Raw genomic sequence first — 8,648 nt, 5'->3', positions numbered from 1 at the left:
GCATTTATTTGCATATTTTGCATTACCTTGAATAGAAACTTGATATTTTCATATTGTCTTTTAATTTGTTGTACATTGCTCAAAGTCATAAAATTGAGGTGGTTAATAAATATAGGAAACTATTGAGTTGGTTCCAGAATCAGAGGCGACACAGGTTCAGGAGCTAAGTTGTTTATTGAGGAACATGGCCGAACTGGGGAACAAAGGATTTGAGCCCTCACTTATACCTGGTCAGGTAACTGCCTGGCCAATGGGTTAAATCCAAGCGTCCTGCTGGCTGATCAGCCAATCCCTTTAAATCCAGCTCTCCGCTGAACCCTGTCCCCTTGTTCTGGCTTCCCGACAACGCTGTTTCTTAATTCACTGACCCTCACGTGTATGCAAAACCTGCATACACTACAGAAACTTTAATGGTTTATTTAAAATTAAACATTCTGACATTAATTTTCTTGCAATTTGCATTTCTTCAATTAAGTTTTCTTTAAGAATTAGTGTCAAATCACAGATAAGTAATCTTATCCACCTCTGAATGAGAAAGTTGAAAACAAAGTAAATATAGAATTTCCTGGATCATGCTTGACATAGGTCTGAATAGATATTAGTATGTAAAGTTCACCACCCCTGTAACTTCACACCCCTTTGAAAGATCTGCAATGCATATCTTCTGGGGCTAGTGGGCACAATTGTAGTCATCGGCAATAGTTTTGTCTATTTATTTTAATCTAGATGTTCCTTAAAAGACTGTGAAATATATTTATTTGGATTTCTGAGCAGAAGCAAACATTATTAATGCTTAGTGCAATACTCTATTATTTTGAAAAAATTATATCCTTCAGGCAATGGTATCCTTCAATCTTTCATCTTAAAACAAATTTGGACTTGTAGGCTTTTTATTATCAGAGGAAGAGGTAACTTATACTAGCAGAGGTTACTGGAGCATGGAGCAGTTACAACCAGGTTAAAACCAGTATAACATGCTAGTTTTTAGAACTATATCAGAAATATTTTTCTGTCTTCAAGTGTGGGACAATCAAGTAAGTTATAAATACTTTAGCGTAAGATAAAATGTGATTTCAGTGTAATATCAAGTACAGTAATGGGACTGTAGACTACATATGGTTGCAGGTTTATACACTATATAATACTTTCCTGGGAATAAATCCTATTCAATAAGATTTCTGGGGAAAATTTAAACTGTAAAAATTTGTATTACATATATTAGCAGATATAGGATTTTTAAAAATACAGAATTATGAAATATGTTATGGCTGTCTGGTATTAAAGACTGAGTTTCAATCTGAAATCCAATTTAGATTCATGGGTAAGAACCAATTTAAATAATTTGGCTTTACTTTTTAGTACATCTTTAAGCATCTATTGTCAGATGGTGATTCTTTTTATGGCATCTTGTTGGTGGTTCAAAATATTACAGTATGTTTGGCAAAGACTGTAGCATTTCTGTACTCTTAATTCATAAGTGCTGCGTAACAGAGTGAGCGCCTGTTACTTGTCCCAGCTTCTGCCAACCTAGCAGTTCGAAAGCACGTAAAAATGCAAGTAGAAAAATAGGGACCACTACGGTGGGAAGGTAACAGCGTTCCATGCGCCTTTGGTGTCTAGTCATGCCGGCCACATGACCACGGAGACGTCTTCGGACAAGTGCTGGCTCTTTGGCTTTGAAACGGAGATGAGCACTGGCCCCTAGAGTCGGAAACAATTAGCACACATGTGCGGGGGAACCTTTACCTTTACCTTTACTAATTCATAAGTAGCTGTTATAAGAGCTCTTACGATAAGATTTTAAAATGGCCAAATATTGTAAAATGTCATTTGCTAAAGTTTATTTTAGTTATGAATGTTTCATCAATGCATTAAGTAAGCAAGTAAAATGTCCTAGCCTTGGTCTTTAGTGGATTTCATTCCTTCCAAAATAGCATTTATTCCACTTGCATTGCAGGCAACGGCTGCATGCTTAATATCAAACCTGGACCTTTTAAACAATAATTTCTTGTTTCTCATAGAATCCCCAGGTGCAGTGGGTTGGATCACATGTCATACATGCAGTCATAACTTATTTTGTTAGAAACCAGTTTTTTTTTAAAAAAAAAGAATCCAAAAATGCTACAAACAGAAAAGAAGCAGTCTTGCCTCAGGTTTATAATTTTTAAATATAAAATACAATTTTTAAAATAAAACTAAACAGTTTTATAAATAGAGGAAAGTAAAAAGTAGATACCTAAAGGGTTAGGGAAAAAAACAATGGGATGGGATTGGAAGTTGGTTGAGGAATATGAAATCATGCATGATATGGGAAATGAAAAGAGGATATTCTGTCTTTCTCAAAATGCCTGGTGAAGGATTCCATCCAATGAAGTTGATTAGAAATAAATTTGGAAACCATATTAAAAAAGTACTTCATTACGGAATTCTCTTATAGAAGATGTGGTGATGAATGACTTTAAAGCCAGGGAGCATGGGAGGTGGAAACTAAAGGATAAATTTAGGAAGACAGAGTGATTGCTATAGAAAACAAAATGCAGGACTAAAAGTGGTATTTATTCTGATTTTTTAAATTTAATTTACACTACAGTACCAACCTCCTAGCGAACACCTGTCTTTTCAGGGCAATATACAGAATAATAGCTTGTTGACTTAGCAACAGAAAAATGTTTTGCTGTCTTTTGCAGAAGATGAAATGGTGCACCTGTCACTTTCAAAACAAACAATCTGGACTAAATTGAAGCTGGTGTTTTCTGCTAGAGACTTTGATAATCTGTTTAGTTAGTTTAGGAGGTGCAGGACTGAGGGAGATGTCATCCAATCCAGAAAATGGCTACCCAGGCTCAAGGCCACAGGTGTGGAATGCTATGATATTTGCTTCCTGGGACGCTTGTCTTGCTCTCTAATAACAAGCTTGAGATTAATTTAATTCTCATTTCTCTAAATAGTTTTTGGCTTTTGTTTCATCAGATACAGTATGAGAAATGTCTCCACAATAAGGTTTCACCATCAGTAAGCACTTTTGCTTGATTGCCTAGAAAGAATAGCCTCTAGGAGTTAATTTTTTTCCAAGTTAACATAAAAGAATCTCATTTTGGTTTTGGTGTAATCAAGATGCCACACTTCATGCTGTTGAAAGAGAAACAGTTTTTAGCAAACGAAGTAGATTTCTTTGGTTCGTCTCAAGATTGAGAGCAGCACATAACATTCTAAATAACAGACACTGCAATCAAATGTGGAATGTCAACATTCAACTGAAAAAAACATGCAGTGATGATTTAAATTTTAACACTATTGTAAGAATACAGTTGACAGTGCAATCTTATCAAAGCTTACTCAGAAATAAATTCTGGATTTACTCCTTTGCAAGTATGACTTAAAGTGGTTTGCAACCTGAGGCAAAAGGAATCTTTTCACACACCCACTCGTCTCATAAACAAAAATAAACATTGGCAAATTTTTGACCTTCCACATAGGAATGAAGATGCAAATCAGTGCCATGAATAAAGAATTCATAAATTTATCAAAATATTCTGTTCAGCACTTAACTTTTTTAAAAAAGAAACTTTCACCGATATCAAAATTCCAGCCAGATGGGGCATCTATGCGATCAATGCCTTGCTCATCATATGTCTATCATCTAATGCAGCAGTCCCCAACCAATTGGGCACAGGTGACTGGTTCTGTGGAGTTTTTTTCCGTGGACTGGAAGGGTCATGGTTTTACATGCTGCCTGCATCCTAGAGATGGGGCTTTTATTTCCGTGGACCGGTTTCTGGCATGCTGGGGCCCCGTGCTGGTCCATGGAACGGGCCTGGGGACCCTCGATGTAATGGACAACTGAACCCAAAAGATAGGCTAGCTTGTGAGCTAGATCAGAGGTCCCCAACCTTTTGGCTACCAGGGACCGGTTCCGTGGAGAGAGGTTTTTCCATGGACCAAAGGGGGCATGGTTTTATGTGCTGTCTGCATCTTGCAGATGGAGTTTTGCTTGTTTGTGTGGCCCGGTTGGTGGCAGGCCACGGCCCGGTACTGGTCCATGGACCAGGGTTGGGAACCCCTGAGCTAGATTGTAATACGAAGTTGCGATAATCTCAAGGTAGCCCACACACTACTCCAATGAGGTACATACTACAATCTAAGTTGTAGTAGCAGACATTTTTCCTATGGAACACAGCAAAAGAAACTACTGTGATCATTATGACTTTAGCAATGGGAAAATATATGAGTCCCTGAGCACAGAAGAGATTGATAGCAGCTTTACAAAGGCTCAGTTCCTTGCAAACTATCATATCAGGGCAAAGATTGCAATTCTACTCCATGCTCTTGGAAAGAACTTTATTTCTATAGAAAGCCAAAGGAATGGCTTTCTTATCTGTTTTGTCACTGGAAACTGGAGTTCCTGAATGGTTTCTTGTCCAAAATAAAGTAGTTTGGAGGATTAGTAAATAAAATCCATGTGCCGGCTGATTGTTATTGGTGGCAATATGCAACACCTCACTGTTTAAATGTGAATATAATCTCATAATTTTTGTACAAATACTGTAGATGAAAAATTGGAATGCAGTCACTTTTTATGTATAAAGTGTAAATAGATGCTTTAAACTGCTTTCATTTATGCAGTATGCTGAATTGTGTTTAGATAGGACAAAGATAATATCTGTTTATGAAAAAGTCACTGAGTTGGAATGTGAACTGCACAATTGATAGTAGGATCAATGTAAAATAAGTGAGCAGGATTAAGGTACCATTTCTAGCTTACTGGCATACTGTAATTAAAACATCTCATTAAGTTTTAAGCATCAAGTTATTCCAGCTGAATATGGGAATTTTGAACACAAATACAACATAGACAGAATCTGCCTATGTTGTTCTTACCCTTCTATAATCAGTTTCCTAGTCTTGTAATGAAGTCACTGTAGTATCTTAAAGACAAATTTCTTATGGCTCCAGATTTTGTCCAACACCTGAAAGCTATGTCATAGCAAATGCTATTGCCTTTACATTGCTAAAAAAACCCAAAACCTTTTATGTTTTGCCTAGTAGTGGTGGTCGTGATTAGGTTTTCTTGACCAGTCAATTAAAAGTTTGGATTATCCTGGAGACTCAAGGAAAAGTGAAATTGAAAAGCACAAACATTACCATTCCAGTATCGTGGTTATCTAATCTTCATGAGCCACCCCATAAATAAATATTGTGGAAAGCTTTAAGGATTAAAATAGCCCATAAGCACTTTTCTATTAATCCTTTCAGTAAATCCTGTACAAAAATGGCGTTTTAAAGCATCATGGATTAATCTTTAGACTGAATATCTGCTGTAGCCATGGAACCTATGTGTTTAACTGAAATGTTGCATATGGTTTCCTCTTTTCCTTTGTTTCTTATCTTCCTAATGACAGTCTTTAGTTTGCAAGCTCTTTGGATTAACACCTGCACTTTTATTCTTGATAAAATGCCATGTAAATAGACAGCATTATATTCATAAATCCACGAATTCCTACCAGGTGGCCTCATTGTCCATGCACCATATGATTGAAATGATCTTGCCATTACATAATGCAGCACTTTGTGGATTAATAGCAGGTAGTTATTTTGACTTTCTTCAATCTCTGAAATATAATTTATACACAGAAAGAATAAACGAGAAGTTAAGAGAAGTCTGAATTGGAAGAAGTGGATCTTTCGAAGTCTGTCCAGATTCTTCCAGTAGTATCGAAGTCAGAGAACCTCAAATCTTGGAAGTCCCCAAGTGACAAAAGTGCAGCAAATGATAAAGAGCTCTGGACATGCATGGTTGCCTGGACTGTTATTTTTCACAGTACTTTATGCCATCGTTATAAAAATAAAAAATAATCAGGTGCAGTTGATATGTACACAAATATAAACACCCATTTTATTATTGGCACTGTATTGTCTTTCCTATGATGAAATAGTGCTTATAACTAAGCAATTGGGTTTAGATTCAGAGGAGCAGAACCAATGAAAGCCATACATAGTATTTCATTTTTAGGAGGATGAGTGCAAGATAAATGGATCACAAACTCTGAATCTCATAAAGTGTTTAAGGTGGTGGACAAGAAGACAGGAAAGGGGCTAGTCCTTCCTCATCATGAACACCAGCTGAGAAACTTTGGGCTGCTCACTGTCCTTTGGCCAAACCCACCTTACAGGGTTGTTGTTGAGGAAAAATAGGAGATGGAGCCCTGGAATGCTTCTCTGAGTCATGCAAAGAAAGGCAGGATATAAATCTAATGATAAATAAACAATGAATAAATACCTACATTTCCAAAGCCATTATTTTCTTTCCCTCATAATAAAAGGGATGGATAGGAAAATTATCAACCTGGCTTCCTCATCTGGTTGTGCAATCCACATACACCATTAAGTGGATTTCTCTAGTAGCGAGCACAAGCCAAAAAGGAATAATAGTAGCTGTAACAAGCAATTTATAGTGGCTTTTATTTATTAGATTTTTATTCCACCTTTATTGCTTTGTAAATAACTCAAGGTGAGCATACACACTACTACTTCCTCCTCTTCTCTGCACCTGTGAGGTGGTTGGGCTGAGAGAGTGACTGGCCCAAAGATATCCACCTGACTTTCATGCCTAAGGTGGAATGACTAGAATTCATGGCCTCCTGGTTTCTGATCTGGTGCCTTAGCCAGTAAATCAAAGTGACTGTTAAAAGATTTTTAATATATTTTTAAATCTTTGATTGAGCTGTTGATCTGTTATGTTCAATGATCAGACTATTATAAATGAATAGTGTTTTTCAATGGGTATTTTAGTTGGTCAATGGTAGTAAGATTGGCTTCTGCAGATTATGTCTGTATAAGTCATCTTGACTTATATCAGGGCTTTTCAACCAGTGGTACGGTTATCACCTGTGGTACAGTGGCACCTGGCAGATGGTAGCAGGGAAGGGTAATGAGCTGAACCAGTGACAGCACCGCACAAGTCTAAGCGAGAGATGGCTGGAGCTGCAGGGCTGAGTGGAAGCGCCAGGATCAGCGCCTGGCTCCAGTTGGAGCTCGGCGCTGATCCTGGCTTCTGATGAGCCCAGAAGCGCTAATCACCTGGAATGTTGCAATATATCCAGGGTCTTGTGATTTACATTCAGATGCTTGGCAACTGATTCATATTTATGACGGTCACAGTGTCCCAGGGTCATGTGAAGTGACCAAAACCTGCTGCAACCACCCAGCAGACGGGGAATAAAAAGCAAACATACCCCCCCCACCCCACCCCCACTGCCAATTCTCAACAGAAATGCTCACTATGAAAACCTTGGACAGGAGGAAGAGCGCCGCTGGGGGGGGGGCAGGCAGGCGTCTTGCTTGGCTGTGGCTTGGGGGGCACTTTTTTTAGTGCCATTGTAACTTTGAACAGTCACTAAGCGAACTGTTGTAAGTCGAGGACTACCTGTACTTCATCTCTTTTTTTTTTTGGTCATCAAGTTTTTGACACCTTGCTAGGCCACTGGTGTTGCCATATCCTAAAAGTTGAACAATGGGTGAAAAGGTTGAAAAGCTCTGACTTATATCACTTTCCTTTCCATATCCCTTTCCTTTCCATATTTATATATTTATAAATAAAGTCTGCATTTTTATTATTATTATTATTATTATTATTATTATTATTATTATTATTATTATTTTTATATTTATATTTATATACCGCCCTTCTCCCGAGGGACTCAGGGCAGTGTACAGGGCAATTAAAATATAACATACAAAAGTTAAAAATAAAATTAAATTTAGCCCCAAACAAAATAAATTATGAATTTAAAACCCCAATCCCTCAGTCCAGGCCGGCAAGCTCGAATAACCTCTGCCTCTGTGGAAATTCCACACCTGAACAGAAATCGAAGTACAAAAAAGGGGACACTTATCAACTGTTGCCATCCTTCCAGTTCCACCTAAGAATTCCAAATAAAAGTTAAAAGCAGCAATCCCTTGCATACTTGTACTAAAGATCTTTCTAACAGGAAGTGTCTTTCTGCATTCTGATGTTCTCACAATTTGTTGTACTTCATATGGCTTTCTGGGGCAGGATGAAATGGGGAGGGATGCTATAAGAAAAGCAGGAATCAGGACAGATGATTTGTGTGATAAAGCCAATTGTCTGTCCCTTTAAACATTTATGATGCAATATTCTTAATTCAGCCCATTCTTCCAATCTGTTCTCTATAAAGTATGGTAGTTCCTGTTATTATGCTTTGCCTTCTTTTTTAAACTTTGTTCAGCTACATTCACATTTAATCATAGCTACCTGGCTGTTCAGGCATCTTGGATATGCTCAACCATCAATAAAGCCTGCTTCATATCTTTTAGCTTGTTACAAGTTTCTGTATCAAGTTCTCTTTTAAAGTTATTATTTTCCCTTGTAAAATCTAAACCAGACCTGCAAAGTTTGTAGAGGCGATATGACCACGTTGATACATTAAAAATAACTGTGGGTTGCAAAGGTATATCAGGCACATTGATCAGTTTTTAATGACTAGATGAGAGATAAGGCATTTTGCTATACTTACAATTCAGTATTCTATTCATTCGATTGTTGGGTCCCTCCTTTGAGTTAACGCATGGTATTGAGTTAACACATGGCTCAGTGGGTTAGGATGCTGAGCTTGTCAATCAGAAGGTCG

Source organism: Vipera ursinii (genome assembly GCF_947247035.1).
Source record: "Vipera ursinii genome assembly, chromosome: 7".
NCBI classification, from domain to species: domain Eukaryota; kingdom Metazoa; phylum Chordata; class Lepidosauria; order Squamata; family Viperidae; genus Vipera; species Vipera ursinii.
This window is presented reverse-complemented; position numbering follows the sequence as displayed.